The following is a 12738-nucleotide window of genomic DNA, read 5'->3' as shown; positions in this document are numbered from 1 at the left end:
TGCAGGCGACAGTGTGGAACCTCTGTGCACAGGTCCTCAGCACGGGACCACAGGGAATGGATGAGAGGAACACTTGGAGGGCCTGTCCCGGCCTCTGAGGATGGTAACCAGACCACGTGGACTTGGGAACTGCTGTCCTCAAGGGCGTTATGGACCAAGGTTCTTAGATCCAGGCTCCCTCTGACCAGCACCCATAATAGACAGGCTGTTACCAGCTGTCTGGAAACGTTTGCAAAATAAATAGAAGACTGGGCACAACCAGACAAAGCTCCACCCTATTCAGCCATTGAAAGGGTCGAGTTACAGTCACCACTGGGTGTCTGTGTCCAAACCCTCCAGAAGCTGGGCCCCACTCTAAGCTCTTTGAAAACACTGGATTCTCATGAGCACCTAGAATGTGGGTCTCTTTCTATTTAGTCCCACGTTTAAATCTATGTTCACATCTCTGTGTGTCTGTGTGTGTCTGCATGTGCACGCACTCAAGAGGCATGAGTGCTTCTGTGTACACATGAGAGGTCACAGCATCCTTAGTTCACTGGTGGGGAAGCCTGGGCACAGAGAAGTTCAAGAACTTGCCTGAAGTCACACAGCATGAGAGTTAAAAGATGAAGGTGGTCATGGCAACAGCCATGATCTCAAGCTTCCCTGGAGTAGGGGTGTGATATCTGCCCAGTCACCATGAGTCACCCATTTGAGGGAGCTCCCATCTCTTCCGACACTCACAAGTTAAGAGGTAGAGATAGGTCACTGAGGGCCAAAGGGAAGCAGTGGAGGATGTAAAATGAGGTCACAAAAGGAAGGTAGCCCTTTCCTGTGGGTCGGGAGCCTGACCACAGGCTCCTGATTAATTCCACGACAGCAAGGGCTCCCACATGCCTTGCCACAGCCCAGCACCAACAGACCAGGTCCTGCCTAACCCAGCATCTCCCTAACTCTGCCCCACCCCTGTACAGCTCAGCCTCCCACCAAATACTTGCAGAGCACTGGCTCTGGGGCTAGCTGCTGCAGCACGGAACCCAGAGGAAACTCCAGAACCCTCTTCTGATGCAACCTGTCTCAACCCAGCGCCATCCCTCAAGAAAGGAGCCCCACCATCCTCAAAGACACAACCATGGTGTCCCCTTCTACCTACCCTAAAGTCAGAGGCATCTTTACAAACACACAAACCTAATGGCTGTCCCCAGAAAACCAGTAATAACTGAGTGCCCATCAGAGGAGTCTAAACAAAAAACAGCCTGCTGGCCCCGAGCACACTGGGCAGTGCCAAAGCTCAACATAGTCTGAAGAGATACTCCTGCCTCACTGTCAAGGTAAAGAGAAAGATCGTGGCCTGCACTAGCATGATAGTGCCTTGCTTTTCTCATCTGCAAAGTGGGTTCAGTCTCACCAACTGCCCCACGAGGTTGTCAGAGGTGGAGATGACCCAGGCACTGGGCAAGCAGGATCTACTGCTGTAGTATGACAGCTTTGCACATGTGTGCGTGCAGACACATATACACATGCTGGAGGCTTAGAGAAAGTTCTGGAAGAATCCCCAAGTCTTTGCAATGTTTCATCTGACAAGGGGATGGGATGGAAAAGGAAAAGTCCCCTTTTTACTTCGTATCCTGCATCAGGTGACAGCTGGACATTACTTTCTCATGATAACGGTTATTATCTACAGTGCCCAGGATGAAACCTGAGGTCTGGTGCTCCCTAGGCAAGCAGCCAAAGACCACTGAGTACTTAAGAACATTCGAGAATATCCCACAATCCCCCTGTGGTGAGGACTAAGTGGATGGCCCAGAGTCCACTGATCTGCTCTGGGTACAGCTCCCACCGCCCAGCCCCCCACCACCCAGGACTCCATTCCCTCTCTAGGAGGCTCACAGTAGTCCTTCTCCCCTGAAGACCTGTTTCTTCTTCTTAGGGTGAATGTGGCCAGGTGGAGCAGGCCTGTGATGAAGACACCACCGGAGTGGGGCACAGGTTTGCGTCTAACTGAATCTTGCCATGGTGCCCTGGGAGACTCCCACCTTTCAAATGGGCATGGACTCAGGTATGGTTCAGCAGAGGAAGCTCCCCTGCCCTGCACTCGTGGGCCCTCAGTTCCATCCCCAACATTACAATACAGACAGACAGACAGACAGACAGACAGACAGACAGACAGACAGACACACACACACACACACACACACACACACACACACACACATTCATACATAAGGCAGAGGTGATTATACACTAAGCCTGACATCTGGAATTAAGAATCTGTGTGACAGGGGAATTGGTTTCTGATGAACCCTGTCCTTACAGGGAACAGAGAAACAGTGTAAGAAGGGTTGGCGGGGCCTTGACATCAAAGCAGGTGCTCACCAGGGATTGTCACTGTCCCTACAGCATAGGGGAAGCAGCAGTCTGGCCCACAGCAACAGAAATGAAGGGTGCCAGCTATGCCTCCGGGCCCTGCCCACCACGCAGATGCCCCCATCGCCCCAGGCATAACAAGCACCGAAAGGAAATCACAGGCCTGGAGCTACAATGCCAGGGCAGGTGCCAGCTCAGCTTTTTCTAGACACACAGGCTAGGCAAGCCTCAGTTTACCCCTCCAAAGTTGAAATGGCATGATAGTTCCTACTCAAATGAGCTTGTGGTAAGGAAGACCCGGGGTAGTGGTGCTCGCAAAGTGCTTAGCAGGTGGGAAGCAATCGAGAGTATCTGCTGACGTCATCATGCCTATGGAAGACCAGCCCCGACCTCTGACCTCTCTTCGATTGCTCTCTTCATCAAAGACCTCCCAATGCCTCATCGAGTACTAAGGTAGGGACTGGAAAAGAAGTCAGAGTCATCGTCTGTAGATCGTGTGGACGGAGGCCTGAGATGGCAAGGTCATACGCTCTGTTGAGCAGAGGGATGGTTGACTCGGAGGTTAAGAGTGTGTAGCACTTTTACAGAGGCCTCACCTTCAGTTTCTGGCGCCTAGATTTAGAGAGCCCACAGACACCTGTACCCCCAGTTCTGGAGGTCTCCACGGCACCTGTACTACTGGGTACATACCCATACACAGCACATAATTACAAAACAAAACACACCTTTAAAAAAAAAGAACACATGGAAAAACAATCACAGGCAAAGTGAATTATGCATGACAGGAAGCTAAAAACCAGCATAATATCACACACCAACAGTGTCAAAAATTGAAATGAAAAAGAGCACCGGAAACAAGCATTATTCCTATACAGCCTTCAAGCTGAGTGTGAGCCTGGGAAAATCCCTAACGAGATGCCAGGCATTGCTGGCACACGCCTTTAATGCCAGAACCCAGGAGGCAGAGGCGGAGGGTCTCTGTGAGTTCAAGGCCACCCCTTGTCTACAGAGTGAGTTCCAGGCCAACCAGGACTACATAGTGAGGCCTTATCTCCAAAAATCAAACAAGCAAAAGTCCTAATAGGCTGGTGGCGGTGCACATCTTCAACCCCAGCACTCAAGAAGCAGAAACAGGCAGATCTCTGTGAGTTCAAGGCCCGCCTGGTCTACAGAGCGAGTTCCAGGACAGCCGTAGCAATGTAGTGAGAGCCTGTCTCAAAAACAGGCTTTGACTTATAAAATACGTTTTTATTTTAGGTATACAGATATTTGCTTTTATGTACAAATGTACACCTTGTGCCTTGTGCCCAAAGAGGTCAGGAAGGACACTGGGCTCCTTGGGAACTAGAATACAGACAATCGTGAGTCACTACATGGGTGCTGGAAACTAACACCAGGTCCTCTGTAAAAGCTGCCAGTGTTCTTACCTTCTGGGCCATCTGTCTGGGCCTGATTTTATTTTATTTTATATTTTATTTTATTTGATCTTATTCTACTTATGAGACAAGGTCTCTCTTGTCCAGACAGCCCCAGCTGTCCCAAATCTTACCATTTAGACCATTAGACCAGGCTGGCCTTGAACTCACAGAGATCCTCCTGCCTCCTCTCGTGAGTGTTAGGTTTAAAAGGCATGCATCCTCATGCCTATCATATGTAATATTTTTAAAGACTTAAGTTTCTTTAGAAGAAAAAGATAAATCAGTTCATATAAAAAAATCACAATGTAGCCAGGCATGGAGGAGGCACGCACTTGTCAACGCAGAATTCAAGAGGCTGAGGGAAGAAGATGGTGAGTTCAAGGCCATCCCAAGCTACAAAAAGATCCCACCTATAGAAAAAGAGTCTGCCTGGCTTGATAAACAAATTTAAACTTAAAAAAACAAAAAAAAACAAAAAAAACTGCAACTCTATGATAAACAAGAGTTTTTTAATATATAAAGAGCTCACTCAAGATTAAAAACAAAAAACCCACAGACAGTTCCTGAGGGAGCCTTACACACCACAAGACTCCTCAGACAAAAGGCGAATGGAACCACAGAGGCCACCCGGCAACAGCAGATCCACATTCTCCTCAAGGGTGGATGAACGTCGTCCGAGTCAGACCATACGCTATGCCAGAAAACAGGGCTCAATTCATTTAAAAGAAATCAAATCATGGTTTCCAGCCATGACGGAGCAGAATCAGTCAATAAAAAAGATATCAGGGGGGGCTGGGGATTTAGCTCAGTGGTAGAGCGCTTACCTAGGAAGCGCAAGGCCCTGGGTTCGGTCCCCAGCTCCGAAAAAAAAAAAAAAAAAAAAAAAGATATCAGGGGACCTCATGGGCAGAGACTAACTTGGGAGAAAACACTAAAATAATTAGAAAACACTTAGAAAAGAAAGTGAAAACCCAGCACAGCAAAGGCTGCGGCAAACAGGGAACTTGGAGAGAACTTGCAGGGTAAACGTCTCTGCCAAGAACGGAGGTCTCCATATGTTGACCCGCCACAGTCAAAACAAAGTAAACACAAAGTGAACAGAATGAAAAGGAATAGCGGGGTTTAGCACGGGGCTGACAGAGCCGGAGAACGGCAGGAAGATCAACAGTAAAGCTCTGCTAGGTGCTGAACAGGAGACAGAGAGAGGCTCAGGTTACCCCTTAGGCTGGCATGAAGGCAGAGACCTCAGGAGTAAGATGAGCAGGTGTCAGGGAGGGTGCCAGTGATCCCTGCACCCTGGAGGCTGAGGCTGGAGGAATGCGAGGGCAGCCTGAGCTACGAAATGAAAGTCTGTGAGAAGGCTGGGGAGTCTCAGGCTCAAGGCTCACCCTCAGAAGACAACCTGTGGGATTCAAATCTCTCCTATGTGGGTCCCAGGGACTGAACTCCGGCCATCAGGCTTGGCAGCAAGTGGCCTTATCCTCTGAGCCATCATGTTGGCCCCAAATCAGTAAATTGTTCTATTTGTGTATGCCTGTGTCTGCACGTGTGGCATGGAAGCCAAAAGGAAGTGTCAGATCACCTGGAGCTAAAGTCACAGGAGGTGACAGACTCCCAATGAGGGGATCGTAAACCAAATCCAGTTCCTCCGCAAGAGTAGCAAGCGTCACTAACCACTGATTCATCTCTCCAGGCCTTGAGTTAGTCATTTTAAAACTTCCCTTAAAAAGGCCCAGGCCCAGACAGCTTCGCTGGTGAACTCTCTTGACCTCAGCCAGATGACGGGGAGGCTTCAGTGATGGATCGGGCCAGATACTTAGGGATAGTTAAGGCCAGTTCTCCAATTCACTCCATGAAGCCAGTGTCCCTGGAACTGCAAAAAGACACCCTAAGAAAAATGACAAACCGACGTCTCGGACTCCAGAGGTTAAAAACTGCCTACAGACAGCAAGCAGACAGCTCAGACATATATGAAAGAACCAGCACCAGGCCACGCTCCCTCTTTAAAAAACCAGTGACTAACACACTCACCCCCCTACAGAACAAAACCACACGATGATCTCAACGTGCGGTAATCTAAACACACACAGAAAAGACGTCTGACGTAACCCCACACCATTTCACCACAAACACACAAAAAAGGAGTGGGCCATACCTGAGATTCCAGCACTCAAGACAGGGGCAGAAAACCACAAGCTTCCAGGCAGTCACGGGCAATGTTAATGGAGACTCTATCGAAGAATGGGGGGACAGGAAAAGGAAGTGGGAGAGGAGGAGGGAGGGGAAGGCGTGAGGGAGATGGAGGAACAAATGGGGAACTCCCTCACCTGACACAGAGCATCTAGAAAAGCCACAGCTCGTGTGGTGCTAATGGTGACAGACAGATAGGAAAGCCCAGATGTCCCTTCCTAGCAGTACTTCCGTTTGAAGCTGTACCCTGGGCTCAGTCAGGGCTGCTGAGGAAGGAAGTAACAGGGCAAAGCCTACAGGCTGAAGGGAAGGTGTCAAGTTATGTCTACTTGCAGATGACATTATAGGTCTGCTCGCTTGCTTGTTTACTTTTGAGACAGTCTCAAGTAGTCCAAGGTGTCCTTGAACTCTAACACTGGCTCTAAACTGATTCTCCTGCATCTTAAGTTCTGCGATTACAAGCACATACCACCATGCTGGGCCAACATGATCTCAGAGAAAACTCCAAGGAGTCTACTAAAAGTCTCAGAACTAGTGAGTTCAGGAAAGTCGCACATAACAGGGTCAACCTGTAAAGACAGAGCTCGTGAGGTGCGTGGCTCAGTGGGTAAAGGCGTCCACTGCCAAGCTTGACATCCTGAGTTCAATTCCCAGGACCCACATGGGAGGAGGAGAAAACCAACTCCCAAAAGTTGTCCTCTGACCTCCACTTACATGCCATGGACATGCACACATGTGCACACACACACAAAAAAAGATTTTACAAACTGTGATGGCTATTCCTGGTTGTCGACTTGGCTATGTCTGGAATGAACTACAATCCAGAAATGGTGGGCACAGCTATGATCTAGATCTTGAGGCTGGAAGACATAAATTTCCGACCTGGATCGTGACTTGGAGAGATTTATGGCATGGTGGCCATAAAAAGCTTAGGCCCAGGCAAGGTAGTACATGCCTTTAATCCCAGGAGACTGAAGCAAGCAGATCTCTGAGTTCAAGGTCAGCCTGGGAAAACGCACGTTCCAGATCCAATTGTCATTGTACTGGACCACACCTCCCACTGGAGGCCTACATAAGGACACTGGAAGAAGGAAGATTCACTCTTCTTCGCCTGCTTGCACTCACGTCCCAGCACATCTGTTGGAACCCAGTTCTACAGAAACCCAGCTGAAACAACTAGCCTCGTGGGCCTGAGCAACTACTAGACTCTTGGACTTCCCATCCACAGCTGCCCATCTTACGGTTAGTTAGACTACAGACTATGCGTCATTACAATAAATTCTCTTAATATATAGAGACATTCCGTAAGTTCTATAACTCTAGAGAACCCTAACTAATACACAAACCTTTTTAAATAGAGCTTGGAGTGTGGGTTAACGGTACAGTGCTCATCAGATATGCAGACGGCCTTGGGGTTCATCCCCTGTCTCACAAAATACAGAAATGCATTTCTACACACTAGCAACCAATAAACCAAACTGAGAGTAAGAACATCCCATACCATCAACAAAAGAAAGGCAAGACTTAAGCTCCCAAAGGTTACAAACTTGCTGTAAGAAATTCAAAGCTAATTAAGGGAAGGCCACCCGTGTCCACAGGTTATGAGAGCAAATATTGGTCAGATGACAAGGCTGAGCTGGCAAACACCATCAGCAAAACATTTGCCACACAATCATGATGACCTGAGTTTGTGCTCCAGCACCCACCACCTGTAAGCCCTGCTCTGTAGCAGAGACAAGCAGATCCCTGGGACTCACTTACAGCAGTCCAGCCTCCTGAGAGAACCCCAAGTCAGTGAGAGAACCTGTCTCAAAATGACAGGAGTGACAGCTAAGGAACCTCTGGATCACCCCCAAACACAAGCTTGTGTACTTGTGTACAAAAGATGGCACTTCTCCCACCGGATCAACTGGGGAGGCAGAACCCTGCCCGACCAACTGGGGAGGCCCAGCTGACTTCTCTACGAATGCTGACAGCCTGACTTTAAGATACATGTGGAAAGCCAATATACTAGGAATTGTCGAAACCATCCTGAAGTGGAAAACACAGACTGAGACGTCACGAGTCTCTGCTTCAAACATACCATAGACCTGAGGACATCACAACAGTGTTGACTGTGACACGCACAGTCTTGCGACCCTATGGAGCAGCTTCAGGGCTGTCGCGATGGCTCGGTGGATAAGGTGACTGTTTCACAAGCCAGATGAGCTAAGTTCAATCCCCAGAGCACATAGAAAAGCAGGAGACTGACTCCACGAAGCTGTTCTCGGAACTCCACGAGTGCACTATGACATCTGCGTGGACCGTGCATGCATGCACGCATGATTAATAATAATAAATAAATTTCAGAAAACAAATACACTCTCAGAGTCAGATGGCATTACCGGGGCACCAAGACAACTCAGTAGTGACAGTAGTCTTTTGACAAAGGCTGCTGACACAGGAGAGCGGCCATTAGAGACAGCAGAACACTTGATAGCCTCCTCCAACACAAAAATGGCTTGAAACAGACCACAGGCCTGAGCCCTGAGGCAAAACAAAAAGCCTGCATGAGGGCAGTCAAGCCTGGTGGAACACACATTAATCCCAGGACCCTGTGAGTAGAGGCAGGGATATCAGCTTGAGCCTAGCCTGGGCTACAAGAGGCCCCGTCTCAAAGAAACAAAGACCTGAAAGGAAATATAGGTAAAAGCCACAAGACCTTGAGACCAACGATTTCTCATGCAGGGCACTCAGGACCCAATAACAGAAGGAAAATAAGCTCCTACTTATCCTAACTTAGAATCCTGACGTTCTTCCAGAGGACACCCTTAAGAAAGCAAAGAGAAGAGCCAGGTGAGGTGTAGCAAGATTGGAATCCCAGCATGTGAGAAGCTGAGGTAGAAGGATCGTGAATTGGAGGCTAGCCTGGGCTACACAGTAAGGCATGTTATGGTTAGTGTTAATTGTTGACTAGATAGAATCTAGACTCACTAGGGAGATAGTGGGGAAGACTGTGAGAGATAATTTTGACTGTTTTATCTGAAGTGGGAGACATGTCCACTGTGGGTGGCGCCATTCCCTGGCTGGGATCCTGGACTGTGTGAGTGGAGACTGGAGGCTGGCCTTTGTTCACCTTCTCTGCTTCCTAACTGTGGATGCAATGTTATCACTGGGTCAAGCTCCTGCCACCTTAGTGTCCCTGTTATGTGCCTGTTATGATGGAGTATGCTCTTGAACTACGAACCAGAATCCTTTCTCCCTTAGGCTGTTCTTGTCAGAGTGTTTTGTCACATAACAGGAAATGAGACTAAGATAACCCTGTCCAAAAAAAGACAACCCAAAACACAGAAGAAGATGTTTCGAAATCATGTAACAAGGGATTTCTATCTAGATGATATAAGGAAACCTAGACCATCAAGATGGGCTCAGATGGGGAAAGGTTTGCTGCCAAGTCTAAAAATATGAGTTCACTCCAGGACCCACATGCTAGAAGGCGCAAAACAACCCCAAAAGCTTTCTCTGTGCCATGACGTCTGAACACCACACACACACACACACACACACACACACACACACACACACACACACACTGCCATGACTGACATCTGGACACCACACAGACACACACACACACACACACACACACACACACACACTCTCTCTCTCTCTCTCTCTCTCTCTCTCTGTCTCTGTCTCTCTGCCTCTCTCTCTCACACACACACACACACTCTCTCTCTCTCTCTCTGTCTCTCTGCCTCTCTCTCTCACACACACACACACACTCTCTCTCTCTTTCTCTCTCTGTCTCTGTCTCTCTGCCTCTCTCTCTCTCTCTCTCTCTCTCTCTCACACACACACACACACACACACACACACACACACACACACACACACACACACCAGTGTTTAATAAAGTGTCTAAGGCTAGAGAGATGCTCAGCGGTTAAGAGCGCTTGCTATCCTTGCAGAGGATCCAGGTTCAGTTCCCACGACAGGCAGCACACACCCACCAGTACCTCCATTCCAAGGAACCTGACCACCTCTGCTGCCCGGGGAGGTGGGGTGGGGGGGAACCTGTACTCATGCGCACCACACATACGAATACACAAGTGAAAGCTAAAAAGAAAAAAGAAAACCTGAGCAGGGCTGAGTGGCAGGGCACTTGCCTGGCATGAGCGAGGACCTATGGGTACAACTGGACAACGAACAAAACCCAACTTCGAAATGGGCAAAGGATGCCAACAGGCGTTTCTCCTCCAGAAGAAACAACCTGCAGCTGACATGGACAGAAGCTCATCGCCAGGACCCACGAGAAAAGGCAAGTCAGTCACGTGAGATGCTGTGTCCTGCCCACAGAGCATCTGTCATCAGAAAGGCAGCCAGCACCAAGCACTGTCAGGAACATGGGGACACCTTCTTCTATTATTGGGGGGCCTCCAGTGACACAGCCACTTGAAAAAACAGTCTGGCCTTCCATTAAAAGGCTCGATGGGCCCACTCTCCCTACTTAATTTGGCCTAGCTGTACACATTCTTAACAAGTGCTAGAGCATACAGAATGTGGGAGGTTCATTTAAGGAGGGGGTTGGACTCGGCCCAGGCATGTATGGAGAAGCTGTTATGTATGCTGAAGTGATATTTTCTAGTGATGCATCTGTTTTGCTGTCACCCACACTCCTATATGTAACCCCTCAGCCATGCTTTTGTAAGCCCAATAAACTCAGAGGTTCACCAAGCTGGAAAAAAAAAGGTTCAATGGGGACTTAGCACGCCATCCAGGAACTCCACTCCCAGGTACACATCGGCAGAAATGAAAAGATGCAACCACACAGAAACCCACAGCCTACAGCACACAGGGCAGCATGCGCCGTGGCCCCACAATGAAACAACCCAATGTCCACCAATGGATGATCATGTGAGTGGACTGCACACACGCCGGGTACAACCACAGGCATAACACCAGGCTTAGAGCCCACCTCTGTGCCCACCCATGGCCTGAGTTCCACCCGGAAGTCTGTTTGTCTTGGGCATCCTCACATCATCCCTAACCCCATGCAGCTGGCGGGCGGATGTCCATCACAGAGCCCACCTGGATCCTAGACCTCCTACTCCAGAAACACGATTTTCCCTTACTCTCATCCCTCTCCCTCCTCTTGGCACCTGAGGTCTTCAGATTGCCTGCCCTGTTGTACACCTCTCAAACTCCAAAAAAAAACAAAACAAAAAAAAAAAACAAAACCACTGCACACATACATGTATGCATGCATGCACACACAATTTCAAAATAAAACGAGTACATTAAAGGGACACGGTAAGATCCAGTTCACCACAGAAGTATTCATAATAGCCAGGAACAGCCCAAGTGTCTGCCAGGGCGGAGCCTTAAAAAATGCTATTGTGGGAGCAGGAAAGACAGCTTGGCAGTTAAGAGTATTTGCTGCTCTTGCAGAGTTCAGTTCCCAGCATCCATGCGGCATCGCACAACCATCTGTAGCTCCAGTTCCAGAGGAATGGCGCCCTCTTCTGGCCACCTCAGGTACCTGTACCCACATGCACATACACACACACACACACACACACACACACACACACACACACACACACACACATACACATTTAAAATAAAATAAACTTTTTTTTTTAAAGTTGATATCATGGGCTGGAGAAATGATTCAGTAGTAAATATAACTGCTTGTTCTTTCAACGGTTCTGGGTTCAATTCTCAGTACCCATATGGCAGCCCACAACAGTCTATAACTATAGTTCTATAGGATCCGATGCCTTCTTCTGGTGTGCTGATGTACACACAGACAAAAAACCCACATATATTAATAAAGAAATAAATACATACATCTTTTTAAAAAATGTTGTTATTGGGGTTGGGGATTTAGCTCAGCGGTAGAGCGCTTGCCTAGCGAGCGCAAGGCCCTGGGTTTGGTCCCCAGCTCCGGAAAAAAAAGAAAAAAAGAAAAAAAAATGTTGTTATTATGGAAGCTAAGATAGAACAGTACTTACCAGAGGTTGAAGAGGAAAGAGAAAAGAGGGGATGAAGAGAGATTGACCAATGTGCAGGATGCTCTAGTTGGATGGGTTGAAGAGGTCCCTGTGTGCCTGTGTGTGAACATTGGATGCCAGTAAATAACAATACACTGCACACTTTAGAAAACTGCAAGAACTAATTCTGAATGTGAGAACACAGAGAAACAGAGTGTTTGAGGAGACGGGCTCACATGGGTTTGACCATTATAAAACACACAGGGGCTACAGCTATGGTTTAGGGTGGAGTAACTAATTGCCTAGCAGGAGTGAGGGAAGGTTGCATCTCAGCACAGAATCAATCAATCAATCAATCAATCAATCAATCAATCATGTGTTATCTATAAACACATATTTTATGTCAATTTAAAAATGTTTTCATTACAATTCAATTTCTTTTTTTTAAAAGATTTATTTATTCTATTTATATGAGTACACTATCACTGTCTTCAGACATACCAGAAGAGGGCATCAGCTCCCATTTCAGATGGTTGTCAGCCCCACGTGGTTGCTGGGAATTGAACTCAGGACCTCTGGAAGAGCAGTCAGTGCTCTTAACCTGAGCCATCTCTCCAGCCCTACAATTCAATTTCTGAGATTTATTTTATGTGAGCCCTTTGTCTTGCATGTATGTCTGTGTAGCGTGTGCATGCCTTGTGCCCAAGGCGTGCAGAAGAGGGCATTGGATCTCCTGAAATTTGAGTTACCGTGACATGCACACTGGGAATTGAACTCAGAACCTCTGGAAGAGCAGCAAGTGCTCATAA

The 12738-nt window shown here is 48.0% G+C and overlaps 1 protein-coding gene across 25 annotated transcripts in view; it reads right to left on the bottom strand.

Annotated features, from left to right (window-relative positions):
- Nucleotides 1-12738, bottom strand: part of Src (SRC proto-oncogene, non-receptor tyrosine kinase) — a 47848-nt gene that overhangs the window by 19464 nt on the left and 15646 nt on the right. For 6 of the 25 annotated variants that reach the window (XM_063284666.1, XM_017592066.3, XM_063284668.1 and 3 more), the window contains one exon: nt 11951-12046. The exons of 17 other annotated variants lie outside the window; for them this stretch is intronic. The gene's annotated coding sequence lies outside the window, so the exon portion shown is untranslated. Of the gene's footprint in view, nt 1-5346; nt 5638-11950; nt 12047-12738 lie in introns of those variants that run through there. 2 more of the 25 variants (XM_063284664.1, XM_039105963.2) reach the window with 2 other exon arrangements.

The sequence above is a fragment of the Rattus norvegicus genome, chromosome 3, assembly GCF_036323735.1.
Source record: "Rattus norvegicus strain BN/NHsdMcwi chromosome 3, GRCr8, whole genome shotgun sequence".
NCBI classification, from domain to species: domain Eukaryota; kingdom Metazoa; phylum Chordata; class Mammalia; order Rodentia; family Muridae; genus Rattus; species Rattus norvegicus.
This window is presented reverse-complemented; position numbering and strand designations above follow the sequence as displayed.